This window comes from Varroa jacobsoni, unplaced genomic scaffold, assembly GCF_002532875.2.
Source record: "Varroa jacobsoni isolate VJ856 unplaced genomic scaffold, vjacob_1.0 scaffold_858, whole genome shotgun sequence".
Classification (NCBI taxonomy): domain Eukaryota; kingdom Metazoa; phylum Arthropoda; class Arachnida; order Mesostigmata; family Varroidae; genus Varroa; species Varroa jacobsoni.
Window position 1 is genome coordinate 87,580 of NW_019213760.1, and position 15,011 is coordinate 102,590.

The 15,011-nt window shown below is 38.9% G+C and overlaps 1 long non-coding RNA gene across 1 annotated transcript; it reads right to left on the minus strand.

Moving 5' to 3' along the window:
• Positions 1-1,998: 1,998 nt before the first annotated feature.
• Positions 1,999-6,290, minus strand: LOC111264434 (uncharacterized). Its single transcript, XR_002682862.2, has 5 exons — positions 6,203-6,290; positions 5,454-5,507; positions 4,252-4,337; positions 2,608-3,146; positions 1,999-2,131 (listed from the first exon to the last, which is right to left on the minus strand). It is a non-coding gene; the product is annotated as an uncharacterized LOC111264434 (long non-coding RNA).
• Positions 6,291-15,011: the final 8,721 nt, after the last annotated feature.

The window sequence follows — 15,011 nt, forward strand, 5'->3', positions numbered from 1 at the left end:
AAGGTATGAACGCTGGATAAATAATAACTTATCAGTATTGCGATGAAGTAGATTATTATATTTTGTTATTGACTCGCCAGCAATTACGTGACGGAAGTGGTCCAACACGTAGTAATTTAATCTCGATCGATGAATAAGACCAGGTGTTTACCTGTATCTTGCTATTATGGTAAACGAAGGTCTTCAGATTCAGTATCTGGCAAGCACCATACTAGATGTAAGTACTTCACGAGTTAAGAGTATCGTGCTCAGTTTACCATAACTCCTTAAAATATAGCTATTCTACCTGGATTTTATTTAGGGGCCCAAACACTTTAATCCGTGTACATTCGCGGGTGCGGGGTGCAATACATACTTCATTGAACTGTAACTAAAGGAATAGGTACCTGGACGTCTGTATTTATATTTAGGACACTTCAAGCACCTTATGCCATTATATATCGATTAAAGATCATGAACGATACAACCCAAGCGCAGTGTCTAAGTGTAACAGCAGTTATTGAGCTTTGAAAAGAAAAGCACATATGTTGTGAATTCTATTATTCCGCATCTTTAACACAGTATAAATTAATAGACACTTGTAGATTTGGAGTCTATGCCATGGGCAATTTTGTCGTGCAGAACAGACTGGTACCATTTTATGGAACTTTTATTAGAACTAAACTGCCACCATTGAATGATGACTGTATGCTTAAAAAGCTGGCAAGAGGCCTTATTTGTCCTGCATACTTAAGATAAGTGAAAACTAATTGCAGTACAAAAATCCGGGTTAGACTAAAGCCTCTTCACAATTATGCCTAGAACTTAGTTTGAGCATTAAGTTTGGAGCATCAAGTTGCTGAAAGAAGGCAACTGAAGGCAGTAAAAAAAAGCAGGTGCTTATTGTGTTCATAAGACAATAGCAGCGTTTGAAAAATGGTAGATAACTTACTGACATAAAAAGTATTACATTATCTATTTACCAAATGTGCATCCTATTATAAAGGCTATGCTGAGTGTCGATTTTATTATTTTACTCGGGAAATTTTTCCAAGAAACTTAATGGTCTGCGTACGGTGCCTTTTTCTCAACGCATCCGCCGTGCAGTCCTAGAACACACTACTCTCAATACACGAAAGATATTTTTAACTATGAAAAAAGAAAAAGAAAAATCAATTGCGGTCTTCTGAGTGAAAATAAGCTGGCTCACACGCCGCAGTAATAGCAACATGCTTTCTGACCGGCTCACCAGGCTGAACGGAAACAACGTAGATTTAAGCCTTTGAATCTGTTTTCTTTGTATATCTACAATTACATACTACTAACTTAATCAAATTGCTAACAGCTTTTAGAGTGGAACATTGCGATTTTAAACGGAAAAGTCTACGGTAGGGTCGGGTTAGGCATTGTGACTTCGAACCTGCTGGGAGAAATTTCAGTTTCACAGTAAACCGTTGCTTTTCTCAAGATTGCTCTCGCAACACAAGAATGCTAGCAATCTACAGTCTAACCAGTGGCTGAGAAATAGAGTTACTTCAATATAATAATCAATCAATCAATTAATTTGTTCAAAATGTACCTTTCTGTTTAATTGTGTGCAGGCACACCACCAACAGCTAGCGCCTAGCTAACGCTAAATGAGGTTCATTATAATGTGATTCAACCAGCAGTCTTTTAACCGTAATCGACTAGATCAAATAGAGTATTACTAAACTGGTCTTAGACAAAAAGACCATTTAGGCTCCTTTTTCTGGGTCCCAGAGACGTCTCATACCTCTAGATTACAGTAACAAGCACATGGACACATAGAATTCCCCTTGTAATTGGAACTTCCCTGTGTGTAAGGAATATAGACTATTCATCAGTATAGCAGAAATTTAAAAAAATCACCCAGAAGACCTCAAGGTAGCATAACCTTGTATTGGTTGTGGTCTTTCCTATTATCCGTGAAAAGTCCCTAGGCACGCTGCTTGGTTCAAACCAAGCACCTAAACATAATGCTTGAATAGTCTGCATCTTATATATTGATTATGTTACGTCAAGCCTAATCACCGCGTATTACTGTCTTCTAAGCCGAGAGCTCCATCATTGATGAGACGTTTGCGAAATCCTCGTTCTTCGTTATCCTCCAGGCTTGTTAATTATGAGAATACTGAGAAAAAAAAAAGGAAAATAAATAATAATATAACCAAGAAGGTAAGCATTTCGGCGCGTCTGTCGCCTTTGCCAACATCTAAAATGTCACGTTGCCCTATCACTAGTCGCTGCCATTGTCGATATAAATTATGTACAAAGCAGGTCTCGTGTTTGAATATTCTATTATTCCTATTGCACGACTTCGACATTACGTATCAATCAGACAATGCAGTCTTTTAAGGCCGATTCCTATCACATTGTCAAGCCCAATCACCACAGAAAGCTCTGATCCGAGCTAATCTGAGATAGCGTCGCTTCATGACGATTCAAAGTTTTATACACTGGCTATTATCGGTATAGTCTATTACAGCCGAAAAGCAATTGGATAAATTAAAAAAAAAAGTACGTTCTTCGACAATTTTCACATATTGATATATTTCGGTGTATTGATAGTTCAGTCAACGAACTTATAAGTAATACCTGAAGTAATACCTGGGTTTTGTCTTGATTCTTTTCTATTCGTTGTTTATTAATCTAAACGCATTGTTCCATTACGTTCTATCTTGAAGAGTTCATCTTAATCTTATCCCTTGCCTGAAGCAACCTTTGTTCATACACATCTCGACATCACGAGGAAGAACTTCTTTCAGCAAACAGGCCTTCTGATCCGGACCAACTCTCCTTTTGAAAGATTGCTACGTTGCTCTTGCGCGGTTCGACGCTAGCCGGCGAGGGCACGCCCCTATTTTCCGCCGTTCACCGTGCTTACAAACGTTCAAGCCTCTATAACTATTACCTTGCACGGGTGTATTAGCGAGTTGTTCCTGACACAACTACAGCTGGTAGTGACGTCCAGGGGAGGGCTATAGAATGCGTTTTTGCCCCGCGGGAACAACTACCCTTGCAAAAACTGCGAATATTTTAGTTGCAGTAGAAGCAACAGCAGGTCTCGCAGATTCGCGGTTGAATACGATGGTATAGCACCTATTTCACTGGGTCGCTTGCAGTAGATTTTCACCTGTGAAGCCGGCCTCATTAACGACATGCAGTTTACATAAATATTATTTTCATCATGTTGCCTTAGTTAGTCTAGATAGTTCTTTGTTGGGAGGAATTATTGGTCAGGGCCTACTTTTGCCTGTTGGACAATATGTGCCTATTCAATGCGATTCATTTATTAATACTGAATCCATGGAACTAAAGCTCGGTGAAAGCTTCTTCATCCGGAAGGATGAAGACCTCCTCCAGAGGACTAGCCAAGTTCTAATATAATAATAACAAACTTTATTCCTTAATACAGGGCTACTATTACTCGCAAAATATTATTAGTAAGGGCTATTGAGTAACTAAAGTGATTCTTTGTTTTTGTTTGTAAAATTTACGCTTATTCCTCCTTGTTGTAAGAGTTCTCTAATTTGAAAAATTTCATACGTCAAAATCTACGATGGATAACATTTCTGATCTAGCGCACAGACATAAGAGACAATGCAGTCGTTGATGTGAAGAGTACTTGCGTATTCAGAGCACCAGATCGTTCTCGATGAGAGCAATCCTTAGCATCTTAGCCGACAACATTATAATTGCCATATATGTGCGGATTACATTAGACATGTTAAAGAAATATGGATGGGACTCTTGGCCAACATCAGTCCGTTCTAGTAAGTACTCACGCTACACGGGATACACTGGGCTGAAGTTATTAATTAATAATAAATTGTAGCATTCTAACTATTTAAGTTCTTTAGAGACCAAGGTCTCCTTCGTGTCAATATCGGACCGATGTATAGGGAACATCTGATACGGCCTTTATAATTATTAGTAATATTATTATTAATTTTCAATCAGAAATCAACAACGTTTTCGTGGTAGGAGTGCAGAGGTATGGATAATTAAGACTTGCTTATTATCTATTTCTGCGCTGACCTACCCAAGGAAACCACCACGGCTACGGGAAATGCATACTTCTAGACTATCAACATGTGTTATATCAGATATATCAATATAGAGCTAACGAAAGATTAGCGTTCAGTCCAATGGAGATTAAAAACAAAAAATAGCACTGATATATATATTTATATAGTTGCACAGTATAAGAGCAGAGGCTTATTTATTAAGGTCCCTAGACCATAAATCTACCTTTTCGAACAGGTTATTATTATCCAGGTGTATCAATCAGCATTGTGTGAGAAGGACATTGTTGTGGTTTTCGTACATGGCCATTTCTTTGCGTTCGCCGGCAGAAGGTCCCAACAAAAGAACACAAACAAGGCAAAAAAGATGTCGAATCGAAGAGTGAAATAATATCGATTCCTATATGCGTTACATTGATTTGTATATATTTTCCAAATGCGGCTCAATTATTCTATTTCTAAACCGAATGGGCCGCCTCCTTACTTCTGCTAGCTAACCTAGTTACGTTGACGTCATAATATGGCGATATATATAGATATATAGATGTGTGCATGTGTATATATGTATACATATATATATAGAGTTCGTATACTATTAGGGGAGCCGCACTAGCACTGAAATTGTGGGCGAAACCCTCGTACTAATCTCTCTAGGGAAATATTTCATTCGATATCGTTTCTCTCCTGCCTTAGTAGCCTTTAACTTCGGACTGCTGAATGGAGGGGCTAATACTACTCACCGAATTGAGTATTTAATCATAGAATCCTAACAGAACATTCCTGTGAGTATATCCATGATTAAATCATTTCCAAGGGCGAAAAGTAACTCTACGCATGCACACAGTTCAACACATGTGGCCTACTAAAGGACATTAATGTAACTGATTTAATCGGTTGCATCTGTTTTTCGAAGCCGTTGGCAAAATGTCTAGCTTGTCGTGTATACGGGCGCAGCCATTAACTAAGTTTGATTGTCTGGCTTTATACAATACACCAGAAGCTTTCAAGTAGGTCTAACTAGAGACAGTTAATTGCCGAAATCCATTTCGGAGAAATCTATCCTGAGAGTTGTTATAGCTTGTTTCGTGCCAAGAGCTTTGTGCAAAACATTTTTATTATTATAAAACACTACGTAATTTTCTTCCTCGCCGCAGAACTTCGAGTTACGATATCCGTCGTAGTATACCTCGACATACGAAATACTCAATTCGATGAGCAGCGTACTTGGCCATTTCCAAGTTACTTCGAGTCGGAGGACACGACTAGAAGTCGAAAAATGAATGTAAATGATAGCAAGATGAAATTACTTAGAAAAAAAAATAAAGGGTCTATAAAAGCAAACAAAAAGTCCTCATAGTAAGCAACCTTGCCGAGTTTACAAGAGACATGGTTCCTCTGGGAAGAACGATGGGCCGGACCTCTACTTACCTGATAAACATGTGGCGAGTCTTGGAAAATCTTCAAAAGTCCTCTTCTATACCGCTTCGTAATTACAATACAGACACATGTAAACAGAAAGCAACCCTTGATAATATCACCATTCAGCACGGGTATTTTATAGAAGATGCCTTAAAACAGCAGATATCTACGTGTAAAGGACAAACATGAGCTGGCTATTAAGTAAACAATCAGCTATTTGGTCCGGGGAAATTAGCTGTATGTAGGCTGATTCATAGAAAAGTTCTTATAGCTGGAGAAGACTGACAATTATCTAATACATCATTTAGGAATTGCTGAAGGAGCTAATAAGAAGGCAAGCACATTACGAAATGCGCCATGTCGATCTGTTCATTGCCTTAAATGTCTGTTTGTAAATACCTTAAAAATGTCACAGTATATTATCTTTACTTTGGGTATGATCGCCAGCTGGGACTCTGAAACTGCTATTTCTATAATTAATAGAATTCTTGTTTGCCGATACGTATATTTTAAATGGGGTAATTTTGAATAGATGAAACAAAAACGGATTCTCGGTTCGATAAGCGTTTACTGGAGACCTGACTTAGCTTTTACTATTAGTGTCGATTCCACAAGGGTCTTGTCTTACGTCGGAAATCGGTACGTGACATTACTTCGCGTGCGTTTAAACAGCTTTATGAAGAAAGAATTGTCTAGTTTGTAAACATAGAGATCATTTGGTATTAACTCATAGGCCAGTGGAACAACTCAATACTAACAGATGTAAAATATTTCACACAGCATTGTCAAGACGCTGGCGCTTTATCGTGACTTATTCTCAAGTCGTCTGTGACGACGACACGCTACGGGGGCTATTTCAGCCTTAACCGGCGTCGCCTGTCCGAGCGTACGAGCGATGAAAGGAAACTTTCGACGGCGGTGAACTCATAGGTAGTACGAATCTGGACAAATAAAAGTAATGTGTCACAGTATCTCTATAGCACCGGTTGAATGTATTCAGTGGAGACATTAGAAACGCAGGCGGTTGTTTAGGCTGTGACATCGTAATGATAAAGGCATCACTGCGAAGAGTACCATGCATTGTGACTGCGTCTATCGTAAGTACTAAAAGCGGAGTGTTGACCCGTTTGTTGAAAATAGATATGACACATCCGGTCGGCCGCACCAGAACAAAGTGTTACCAATAATTTGTTAACTAACTAGTTGTTATCACATGAGAAGATGTAACGTGAATGATGTTTTATTGTACCGCTATAAAAAGAATTCGTGCAGAGACGCAACGATCACGCGACGTGACTTTTAGCGAATAGATTCCATCTAGACTCAGAAGAGTCTAGATAGAATCTAGAACACTGGCTTCCGGTGAGGCTAACGATTTTCCAAGATAAGCTCCAGCTCCGCGGTGCGTGCGTGCGTGCGTGCGTGCGTGCGTGCGTGCCTGCAATGATATACTTCAGAACCCTGACCTCCTTGTTGCAGCGACGACTCACAACTATAATCTAAGCGTGGCTTTTGACGAACGAAATCGATTCTGGACGTAATTGTTCTCCTGCGGAATAAATCACAACTGAGAGAGAAATCCTATTGCGACAATTATCAGCAGCTAGCTTCTCTCGTAAATAAAAGAAACATGTCGAAAAGGCAAGCGATATGTCCAACATATATGAGATCCATACGTCTGTGTAAATAGAGCTAAACTGATTAAATTTTAGCTCGCTCCAAGTGTTGCTACTATCGATAACAACGTATGTTTCATTAATGAAAACTCATAACTGTCTACGTATGAACTCGTGAAGTCAAACATGAACCTATTCAAGGTTTATTATCGGCTTTACGTATTCATGCATAGATTATACCAAGATGACATATCGATGTAGATGGTGTTTTTTTTTTTTTTTATCTGCTGATAAAAAAACAAATGCATCTGAGGCCTGGCAGTTAGCGACATCGGTTTTTCCCCACTGGTCGTCACCGTTCGTTACGCGATCAGTAAAAATCAATATCGATCGAGCACGGTACAGGCAGCGGATGTGACTACATTCACGCTAGGTAACCATAGCTAAACGTTGAACATATTTTAGGAAATCAAAAAAGTTTCGGGGATCTTATCCGTTAGTGTACCTGATTGAACGTAAAGGTAGGTGTTGCGCCGAGTCTCGCTATAAAACTAGCCGAGTGGATGATATCCGTATCGTGTCTCAATCGCCGCTATGAGCAGAGAAAATGATACGCCGACACAGTTTTACTGCGTTCGTACAAATCTCTCCATGAAACTGGATTTAATGATTTTAGGTATCGCAAAGAACTGTCACGTGCTAAAATCATCATGTATTTCCCGTATGTTGAAAGGTCCAAATCATCAGCGGCGGCATCCTAAACGCCAACGAGTCTTGTAAAAGTTCAGCGGCAGTCGGCACTCGCGAAGATATAAAATTGTTTTTTTAAAAGAAAAATTGTTTTTTTTTTTCTTTTAAATTACATATAAATCATTCTATATCAATACGAACTGTAGCATCCAATACGAACGCCGGTCACAAGCATAAAATGTCCCATTACTCACGATTTTCCCTTATACATATTTCAGAGTTTCTAATAATTTTAAGTTAACTATGAAAAACAGCTACAAGGTGTAATAGTTCAAGGAGATTCATATATCAAACACACGATTGAATGGTGTAAACAGACGGAGAAAGACGGCCTTTAGTCTTATCTACGCGAGCACAGATGCCAGTCTCTAGTTCGGACTATGTCTTATGAGTTATTTTTACGATTTCCTGCCTCGCGCGTATTCAACGGTAACGTTTTCGACACCGTCGCGTGACGCCTGACGTTCCAGCTAAGTGAGCTCAAAACTATTTACGTGCGTACCGTTTGGTTTCAGCCAATTTTGCCGTCATGGCCAATCCCATAATATCTCTACTGGTAAACTTTGCCGCTGAAGTTAGCTTTCTTAAACGACACAAGCTTCAACCACTCTCTTGATGTTTTTCTTCTATCACACAAAACTCATTCTCACTTCTTGTCAAAGTACGTGAGCGTACCCCCCTGTCCGTCACCTGCGGCTACACAGAACGGTCAAAACTAGAGCCTACGCTTGGTTAAGCGGTAAGGAAATCTCTGTCTGTGATATGTCGGAGACCACTAAAACCCCCAAACTAAAAGGGGTATAGACTATTTCGGTAAAATTAGCCCTCATGAGAAATGTAACTTTGATATAGCTATTATAGTACCTCTAACTAACAATACGTCTAGAATGGGGTTTTAACAGGCTAGAACTAATTTGATACATCGTCTAACGAAGCATTGCTTATTTGAGATTTGTTCTTTTTTTTGATAATGTTTTTGTTTTTTAGGGAATAGATCCGTGATGGCAACCTCACACCTCGGCGCACGTTTTGGATTTGATTAGTACTGAGAATCTCATTTAAATCATTTCGAAATGTTCTTTCCTTCAGTTATTTTATATATATATGTAAATATTTAACTGAATTTAATAGTTTCTTTTCTTAATGGGAGACAGGGGACTTAGTACCAGTTTCAGCTGGGTTCGAACATTTGCATATCCTAATATAATAGTATTTAAGGGTCCCATTGATCGCTGTCACAAGTGAAGATCGTTGGAAAGAATCTTCTGCGGGAGAGTCGTATATGCTATCAGAGTCTAGTGCCGAATCTAACCCAGTTGTGACTCCAAAATGGATACCGGAAGCTTGAGAAAATCTAGAAAAGCGAGCAGGCCGCTTGCTCATTAGGTGCCTGTTTTGCAAAGGGACATTTTTAGGCGCAATATATATATATAGTTGGAAAAGTATTCAATTTGTATCTGTTAAGGTAACTGATCATTACAAAAAGATATTGTTTCTATTTCGACTATATTATGTTGTAAGCAGTATCGAGTTCTGGCTATTTTTTGGCGAAATACATTATTAAATAAAGACCTGTTTTCTTCTGCGTCGCCTCTAGTTCCGACAGTATGTAGCATGGGACAAAAAAAAATTCTTCATAGTTTGAATAAATAACTATTCTGGTCGCTGACTAGCTTTATCCACTAATGCTAGTATAGAAGTTATCCCAGGGTGCACAGAGTTAAACTCCCATCCTGTAATGATTTGCTACTTTAACATATATAAATTAAAGATTTTCCAACTGTCAGAGGTATATATATTGGCTATAAATATGGTAAAGTTGCCCGCAGCACGCACGCAGCAAATAGACATACGCAGAATTAAAATATTCGATTAGTAGATTTTCTCTTCGTTTAGTCTGTGTATTACATCCTCAAGTTGATCCCCGTTGTGTAGCGGTAAAAAACGTCCATCCTATGTGACAATATATTTGCCAAAAACTTCTTTCAGCTGGCAGGGAAGTTCGCCAAGGTTGACCCTCAGACGGCAGTGGTTTAGACATCCGCGTAGGTGGCCTAAGGGCAGCAGGGCCAAGACAGGCGGACCTGATATCTAAGCTAAGCAAGGCTTCTTTTCTTGTGCACCGAGCATGTTATTAAGGAAGCTCTTGCTCACACACTTACTTTCACACGCCTAGACGCACCTACACTCTGAGAATTGTCAGATACTATTCTTATTGCTAATAGAAGTCGCAATATCGACATGTTAGTAGCCAGAAACAATACAACTGACGACGATCGTCCGAGTTACTTACTACCAGGAGTCTTCGCGGCGTTGCAATCCTAGTAGAGGATGTTTCAGCCAGGGTGTGTCCTAGGCCTGACTAGCGCCACGAAGGGAGTAATACTAAATAGCTGAAACCTAATGATGCGAATGTGTTCGTCAGTGTATTTCTTTTTTTTTTTTTTTGTTTTATTAAAAAGACGTATCTGAGTAGCGTTGTTTACAGTCGATTGACCACCATCAGAGCACAGTATATCTAATGCACATTAATGGATGCTCCGAGTAAACGACACTGTTTGTAAATGACCTAGAAAGCTAATCCAAATCGTTTGGTGGCAAACTATAGCTATGGAGAAAGTCCTAAAATCAGTCGCCGAACTACCTCAAAGAGTTATAGAACAAAAACAGAGTCAACGAGCTGAACATTCGAGCCTATAGCGCCTTTCGTATGGGTAAGTTATCGCTGAAGTCCCGCTATAGACACTCAGCAAAACAATACGAGATTATTATAATAGAACGGACCATTGATTTCAGGTATATTAAATAAATATTTAAAGTTTTATCTTTGCTACTGTCGTTAAGCATTACCTATCGTTGATCGACGAATGATTTAGTTAACAGCTGAAATCAACATGGATGGATAATATGTTGATAGACGATTATTTAGCGAGCTAGTTTTTACAAAACGGGTTCAACTGAGTCTACATAACAATATCTAGCTAGATATATGTTGTACACCCTTGATAAATCTATAAAAGGATTTAGGTTTTAATTTAAGATGAGGGCTGATTACTATTCGATGAGAAATTACGCAATTAGATTTTCTTCTGCCTAAAATTAACAAGCTGAATCTGCGTCCCTGGATTTCTAGAGGTATCTATCTGTGTCAAGAACAACGTTTTGTTGAGAATAGTCAAACAGTTTTACAAATTAGTCCTCTGTTAGCAAACCTAATTTAGGTTGCACGCTTGTTCCTTGTTCGTAGAAAAAGCCCGTTAGAGGTTTTCCAATAGGTAATACGAGCAAGATTGAAACGGTCAATTGACCTGTTCTTGTGGTATTACCTAGTCACAATTAGGTTATGAGAAATCGTTCTTTTCGCGCATGTGCCATTTTTCCACTCTCTATTATTATTATGAAAAAAGGAGGAGGACTAGGAAAAAAAAAACGTTGAAACAGAATTTCTGTAAAATGCTTCGTTCAAGTTACTTGAGACGGCACTACGCTATTCCACTTTTTATGTGCGTAGACTATTTCTAATTGTTTTCGAATTAGAGTTGAATGCTGCTTATTATTTTTTAAAGGATGTTAACTTGAACTTAATAACACTAGAAAATTATGAATAAGACTCGATCGTTTACGTTGCTAGCTCACAGTGAGTGAAGGTAGTTCGTATAGACCAATGCTTGACACCTCCTTATTAAGAGGAAACAGTATATATCAAATAATTAGGTACTCGTAGGATAAAAAATTAGAAAAAAAAAAATTCCGGTCGGTTCAAATATACAACGGTAAGAATAATAGTAAGTGAGCACTAATTCATTCATGCATGTACGTAAATGTAAAATCCCATAGTAATATTAAATGAAGTCAAAATTTGATAGCCATCCCTGAGCAGCGCGCTTAATGCAATTAACTTAGAAGTTCGTTTCGACACGTAACTGCAGTTAAACGAACAGTGAAATAATAGCATTTAATAGACATGCGACCAGCCCGCCTTTCGTTTGACTTATGACGTTGGCTTATATTCTTCAAGAGAGTAGGAACTTTTAATATTTAGCGATATTTTTTCTATAAATTTTTCTGATAAACTGTCCATGCTATTATTTATCTAGTAATCCATGAACTGGAGTTAAATCACAGCACGCGGCTCTGCATATCAAGCGCCATCAATGATCGTACCGTCACTGCTTTTAGAAAAGATGTATAAGGCGCCTCATACGGGCTGTACATTGTTACTCTTGCGTATGAACAAACATAAAGCCGTTTAAAACGTTGTTTTCTCGATTGTCCATGAAGGTTTGGGTGGCGCGAATACAGTCAAGCGATTCGGAACTCGAGCGAGAGATGAGCGTGTCAGCGCTTCAAACTAACAATACAGTTATGACTGGCACTTATCCTTGTTATGCCTGCGACACCTTTGCAACTGCAAGTTACTTCGCCTCTAGTTATTAACTATGAGCACACTGTACTCCATAGGATTTTGAAATTATGACTAACTTTTGAACTGCGCACTGCTAGCAGACGAATTTCGGCTATATTCTAATCCTCTAAAAACTTCTCAGTAATAATTGGTTGAGTTTACTGCTGGAAAGATAAGTTCACAAAAAAAAATATCTTTTAGCTTCTAAAATCAACACTCAGTGGTAAAGTTTTTATTCTTCGAAGGGTAAAAAAGCGCTGAGAAAATTCATCGAAGGTTGTTGAAGACATTAAGAGAGGAGCGTTTAAACGGAAACCCAGTATGTAAACGTTTGAAGCGCAAAAATTAAAGTAGTAAAGGTTAGCAAGGAGGTGACCAGGTATCGAAAACAGAAGAGCTACAACGCATCGCCGCAGTCCAAGGTTGATTTTTCACGAAAGCAGACCTTTCGCCTAAAACCGGCATTCTATATGTAACGTGTTACAAAATTACAACCCAAACACTGAAAATGTGAAAACTGAGTAAAAATGTTCCTGGCCAATTGGAAATGCATACGGTGTGTTTTACGTGTAATTTGCGAAGCTTTAGTCCCGCTTGGGCTAAATGGTCATCATAGACGAGGCGTACTTTAATCTCTACTGCCAGCTGAAGGGGTACTAGGCAAAACAATGCATCGTTTCGAGGAAAAGTCGTGTTCGGTGGCAATATTCACTAAATTTGGACATAAAGTGATGATGCTATTTGCAATAGACATCAGGAACATTTATTAGTACGGGACAGTCGCCGCATATAAGACAGTTCGCTATACGGAGTTCCTCAAAAGATTCATGGACCGCTAGAACGGCAATTGACAACATTATTCTTATCGTCGTGCCCTATTCACTTGTTGGACTAAGTAGAGAAGTGTCCAAGGCGGGCCTCAAGGCTTATTTTCGCGATCTAAGTGTCGACCTTCTTAGCCTGGGAACTGCAACTGGCGGGCAAGCACATACCTCTAACGGTTTACTTTAAAAAGCCATGAATAGAGAAATTACATACGGGAACGCGAACAGCCGGTACATGGCTGTTCGGAAACTGCTAGCGTACTGGAACAGGTACGTAAAAGGATGGTACCTCTAGCACATATTAAAAATAATCATTTCACACTAACTTTTTCAAAAGTCATTCAATTTCAAGCCTTTCGCCTATAACAGCTTAATAATAGTGCATACATTCTAGACTATTTAAAGTTATATTGTTTTACATGATACATATTATGTAGCTGCTTATGTTTTACGTTAAAAATGAATGTTATGTATCTAAGGATTTATTTTATGGACAGAACTTTTCGAGCAGATGTAATATTTTTTTCTCTGAACATTTTTTAAGTTTAAGAGGTAGGCAACATCCTACCACCGTAATGTGTTCTGCTATTTTTTTTTTCCCCTCCACTTAATTTCTTAGTGATCAAATCAGATATAGCGCGGCAAGAGTTATCCAAAACGAAACGTCTTTAAAAGAGGGCTTATCTATATGTAGCTTTCTTTTAATCTTGAAATCACCACGAAACTCGTCTACCCATAAGACTGGTAGTACTTGTCGACCGAAACAGTGAAACATATCAGTAGGCAAAATTGCCGATTGTCGTGCAAAAAAAGCAAGACCGATTCCTGTTTCGTACTAGACATGGGCTTTTGCTGCAGAACGCAATTGGTCGAGCCCCCTTTGTTCGGCTAGCTCAACATGTTCAATAAATTCAACGGATACTTCGGACCTTCCGCTTTTCAAATTAACGGTCCGTGACAGTTGTACAGCAAGTAGTACGACAAAAGTCAAACAGGCTGAAAGAGAATATACATATTTGCGTAAACATGGGAAAAGTCAACTTGTTCGGTGGCCATGGAACGCTGATAGAAGGATCGTCCAAAAGAAACCAAGAGCAGCTATATTTAAGTTGAGCAAAGCTGATCTGAAAGCTAACAAGCCAACGGGTAAAAGCTGTTGAAGCCGTGACCTTGGCTCTAATAGACCAACTTGATAGACGTTTCAAACTGAAGGTAGTCGAGTGTTTGACGCATGTGCGGGAGAGGTTCTTCATTCCTTCGAAATGGGAACACAACGATTACAAAAACACAGAGTTGAAATAACAAGTGGGCTAGAGGTAGAAATATATGTTAAATATTCTTTGGAACAACTCGGCAGATCTAGGAGATGCAATGTTTACGGCGTTAATACGCTTCGACGGCTACTGAAATGTTAACGTCTAAGTGACAAGAGCCTGTTATATTATAATCCGGTATGAAGAGGTATGAAAGAGTGTACAGGTAATTCGTACACTTTTATAGACGTGGAAAATATCCTTTACCTGTATGTACATTGTGTGCCAACAAACAACGAGCACCGTAGTTGAAAACGTATCGTAGTGTCATCAGCCTTGTTGCTAATTCATGAGTTTACAAAGCGTATTTTCATTATCGTGTTTTTGACTGACCTCCACGAATGCTCCACAGCTAAAAGCCATGGAATAAAGACGTAAAGGTTTAATCAATGTTATTATGTACATCGCTTGAATGGCTCAAAATGAACTCGAGGTTACCTTGCAAGTATCTTTTTCATAGTATAAACTGCCAACATTTATAATATTAGATATATATATATTAAGTAGCGGGTTGCGTCTTGCAATTGGTAAGTACTTCACGAAATAGGCGGGCATCCTCTGTGCCGGCCATAGGTAATTTCATGCAGCAACACAGAGTGCGTTTACCAGGCTGAGGTCAGTTGTGAGCTGTATCAACTTCAGGAGCTAGACATTGAAAA